Below are 5,179 nucleotides of genomic sequence, written 5' to 3' on the forward strand. Positions count from 1 at the left end.
TATATGGGTCTTTTTATCTCTACATCTCTCCAATTGATGCATTGAATCATCGTTTCTTGTTTCCAATTAATCAAAAGTTGAAAACACATCTGTTCACAACAAAAACCACTGGTAAGGTAAACATTTTCTATTCCTACACGCGTCGACTGACCATTGGTTGGGAATATGAAAGGACACCTTTTATGAGTGTATAAGTAAAGTGCTTATTTCTATGTATGCATTCAGTTCTACCTAAACCCTAAACTTCAGAAACCCTCATATTCTTCATGAAATTTAAAATCATGCCTGGTTGAAGAATTTTCCTATGCCCCATCAGATGAGTTTCCCCTTGTCACTACGATATACTACTGTTAGGAACGACTTTGATCGCCTTTTTCATGGCTTGGGCGAAGACCGACTGTACTTGGAGCGTGAACTCCATCGTATTGCTCGTTTCCTTCAGGCAATTCTGGAGAGGCGTGGAATGGATGGCACCGACTACATCACCCCCACCATTCCCCTAAATTAGTTTAAGTTTTTATTTTAGTTTATGTTTTAAAATTTTTTTGTTTTGTTTATTGTTGAATAAGCTTTCTTGGTAGGATTTTGTTAGAAGAAAGCTTCTTATTTTTTGTCTTTTTTGTTGTTTGATAATGAAAAATGTATGTACTGCAATGACCAAAATGAATCTAAGTATTTCAGTTTCTAAATTACATTTTTCCTTTTTTTTTTTGTGATTGTTGCTTTTTGTGTTGGTTATTATTCTGTACAACCAACTTTTCAAACATTGATTCTTTGTTCAATGAATACTACTGTAGATTGACTTGATTAAATTCATGAAGAGTAAAAATGATGTATAGTCTGTCATCGATCTTAGACTTCGTCATTCCTCGATCAAACATAGTAGTCGATCGTAGACCATATGAATCGATGGGCCATCAATAGCTTGTAGTTTGAAAGAAACTAATTAAATTAAAAATATATTAAATAGATTATCATATGATTTGGGGCTGGTGAAAGAAAATAATTAAATTAAAAAAGATTTAAACTGCTAACAACGTGTTTTGGGGCTGGTGAAAGAAAATAATTAAATTTAAAAAAATTTAAATAGATAATCACGTGTTTTGGGGCTGGTGAAAGAAAATAATTAAATTAAAAAAAGTTTAAATACATAATCACATGATTTGGGGGTCGTGAAAGAAAATAATTAAATTTAAAAAGGTTTAAACACATAATCACATGATTTGGGGGTGGTTAAACAAACAGTCTTGAACTGTTTGTGACACTTAATAGACTGCCATTGATGTTGACCCATGTCAAATTCATGTAAAAAATATACTTGTGCTATTAGGGTCCATTGATTCGTTTGTTATACCGTAGACTTACACCGTAAGGAGTGCATCGATTGATTTCCTGATTATTCGTAGACCACAGAGATCTATGTACAAGGTAATAGACCATTAGTTGGATGTTGTTTAAAAATACGTAAATAAATTAAAAATAAATATAGTGTGTGTTTCTACACATATGAAGGAGTGTAAACAAGTCACATAATCATATTAGAGCTTATACAAATTAGGGAAGATGAATTAAGGAGTGTGTGGATGGATAGTGGTTGAACAAACAATATCCTAAGAGTAATGTTTGTCAAAGCACAAATATATTTTGAGGATGTTGATTGTATTTAATGACTACTCATTCCACATACTTCTTCAATCACCACCCTCAAATCAAATGAGTATGTGAATGGATAGTGCTTGAACAATCATCGTCCTTAAAACATACTTGTGCTTTGACAAACATTACTCTTAGGATATTATTTGTTCAACCACTACCCATCCACACACTCCTTAATTTACCACCCCTAATTTGTATAAGCTCTAATATGATTATGTGACTTGTTTACACTCTTTCAAATGTGTAGAAACCCACACTACATTTATTTTTAATTAATTAATTTATTTTTAAACAACATCCAAGTAATGGTCTTTACCAGTGTACATAGATCTATGCGATCTACAAATGATCCATAGGTCAATCGATGCTCTATCTAAAGTGTAGGTCTATGGTAGACAAATTAAATTGATAGACCCTCAAAGAACAAGTATATTTTTTATTGAATTATTTTTTTAAACATGTTATTGAGGGTTCATCGATTACGAGTGTCTACGGTAGACGTTAGTATCTCGTTGATGACTGACATAGGTCATGGTTTATGACAGACTATTAAGTGTCACCAACAGTTCAAAAAACACAACTACTGTTTCAACAGTAACAAACGGCTAATTTTGTACTCCTTCAGTGATAACATTTTTTTTACTTCATATATAAAATCCTCCACCCCTCATTATTTTATTTCATTCACTTTGTTTTTATTTTAAAATTCTACAATATCTCAAGAATCTCAAATATCCAATTCTAAAAAAACTCTAATTTGTCATTGTGAAAATGCGGTTGTCTTGACGACGTCACGCACTGACTCAAATTCAGGTCGCAAATTTTATAACTGTGCAATTGGGAAGGTGAGTCGTGTATGTCTTTTTTATAAAGTTAAGTAAATCATCATGTAATTATTATTTTTTCTAGGATAATGACGCATAATCATTTTTTAAATGGCTTGATGAGGTATCACCTCCAAGCAGTCCATCAACGTTGAGTCCGGGATCCGAGATATCAAATTTTTATGGCATGACGAAATTTAATCTACTACAAAGGCTCCAAGAATGCAAAGAAAATAGAGATTTTCTCATGACTTTGTTTAACGACGTAGAAGAGAGGAGGGATCACTGTAAAGTATTGCTACATGAAACCCAAATAGAGAGGGATCAACTAAAACAAAAATTGGTTTTGGCCGAAGAAAGGGAGAATAACCTAAAAATGATGTTATGTGCTATAATGCTAGTATTCGTTCTTTGGAAAAGTGTAACATGGATGTAGTAATATTGAATAAATAAAAATATTTCTTGAATAAATAAAAATACTTCTATTTTTCTATAATGTTAATACTGTTTTTCATAGAATCATAGTTGATCAAATAACACATCAACTTAAAATCGAGTAGCATGGTAATGATAGACTATGCAAGCAGTATACGAAAGATTAAATATGCATTCTATGATGTCAACTATACACTGTATCAATTATGACAACACAATGCATATTCAAATTCCATGCAACTATACAGTTTGATAAAAACATATTCAGTGCAGAATCCTAACAAATTTCATAAAATAAAAAAATGTTTGTCATATCCTACTAACAGATTATTCAACTTCCATATTTGTCAAATAAAAAAATATTTGTCATATCCTAACAACTGATCATAAAACACATTAGCAATATTGTCATTAAAATATATTTTTCCCCATTTTCCTCATCAATACAAATGTTATTGTTGATTTTATCAACGATATCTATGATCACATCTTTTTTGTCTGCTTCTTTTTTTTTTCTTTCTGTTCTCCTTCTTCTTTTTCTGCTTCTTCTTCTTTTCCATCTTCAGCTTCATCTTATTTTTTTTCAACATCTTCAGTTGCTGCTTCTTTCTCACCTTGTTCTTTTTTTCAGTATCTGCAACAGCTACTGCTTCTTTCTCACCCTGTTATCCTTCTTTTTCAGCATCTGCAATTGCTTCTTTCTCAACTTTCTTTTTTTCCTCAGCTTCATCTTTTTCTTCACCTGCAGCAATTGCTTCTTTCTCAGCTTCTTTTTTTCTTCACTTGCTGCTTTTTTTTGAGCTTCTTCTTCTTCTTCTTCTTCTTCTTCTTCTTCTTCTTCTTCTTCTTCATCAGCTGTTGCTATTTTTTCAGTTTCTTTTTTTCTTGCCTTCTTTTTCATCCGTTGCTTCTGTTCTCCTTCTTCTTTTTTTGCTTCTTTTTCCTTTCCATCTCCAGCTTCATCTTATTTTTTTTCAACATCTTCAATTTTTGCTTCTTTCTCACCTTATTCTCCTTTTCTTCAGTATCTGGAATAGCTACTGCTTCTTTCTCACCTTGTTATCCTTCTTTTTCAGCATCTGCAACTGCTTCTTTCTCAACTTTCTTTTTTTCCTACACTTCTTCTTTTTCTTCACCTGCAGCAACTGCTTCTTTCTCAATTTTTTTTCTTCACTTGCTGCTTTTTTTTTTCCAGCTTCTTCTTCTTCTCCTTCTTCTTCTTCTTCTTCATCAGCTGTTGCTATTTTTTTAGTTTCTTTTTTTCTTGCCTTTTTCTTCTTCTTCTTCTTCTTCTCCTTCTTCTTCATCTTTTTTTTTTCTTCTTCTTCTTTTTTTTCTTCTTCTCCTTCTCCTTCTTCTTGTCCTTCTTCTTCTTCTTCTTCTTCTTCTTGTTTTTCTTCTTCTTCTCCTTCTTCTTTTGCTCCTTCTTCTTATTGTTCTTCTTCTTCTGGCCCTTCTTTTTCTTCTTCTTCTTCTTCTCCTTCTTCTTCTTCTCCCCCTCCTTCTCCTTCTTCTCCTTCTCCTTCTTCTCCTTTTTTTCTTCTGCTTCTTTTTCTCCTGCTACTCCTTCTTATTTTTCTTCTCTTTCTGCTTCCCCTGCTCCATGTCCTTCTCCTGCATCTGCTTCTTCTCCTGCTTCTGCTCCTTCTTCTTCTTCTGCTCCTTCTTATTCTTCTGCTCTTTTTTCTTCTTCTTCTTCTCCTTCTCCTTCTTCTTCTCTTTTTTCTTCTCCTTCTTCTTCTCCCCCTTCTTCTCCTCTTTCTTCTCGTTCTTCTCCTTCTCCTCCTTTTCCTCATTTTTATTATTCTCCTTCTTCTTCTTCTTCTTTTTTTTTCTTTTTTTTTTCTTTTTCTTCTTCTTCTTCTCCTCCTCCTCCTCCACCTCCTCCTACTCGTCCTCCTCCTCCTCCACCTTCTCCTACTCGTCGTCGTCCTCCTCCACCTCCTCCTACTCGTCCTCCTCCTCCCCCTCCTCCTTCTTCTTCTTTTTCTTCTTCTTGTTCTTCTTCATCTGCTCCTCCTTCTTCTTCTTCTCCTTCTTGTTCTTCTCCTTCTTTTTCTTCTTCTTCTGCACCTCCTTCTCCTTCTTCTTCTCCTTCTTCTTCTTTTTCTCCTTATTTTTCTTCTTCTTTTTCTCCTTCTCCTTCTCCTTCTCCTTCTTCTCCTTCTTCTTCTCCTTCTTTTTTTTCTTCTTCTTATTTTTCTTCTTCTTCTCCTTCTTTTTCTCCTTCTCCTTCTCCTTCTCCTTCTTCTCCTTCTTCTTCT

Source organism: Capsicum annuum, chromosome 5 (genome assembly GCF_002878395.1).
Source record: "Capsicum annuum cultivar UCD-10X-F1 chromosome 5, UCD10Xv1.1, whole genome shotgun sequence".
NCBI classification, from domain to species: domain Eukaryota; kingdom Viridiplantae; phylum Streptophyta; class Magnoliopsida; order Solanales; family Solanaceae; genus Capsicum; species Capsicum annuum.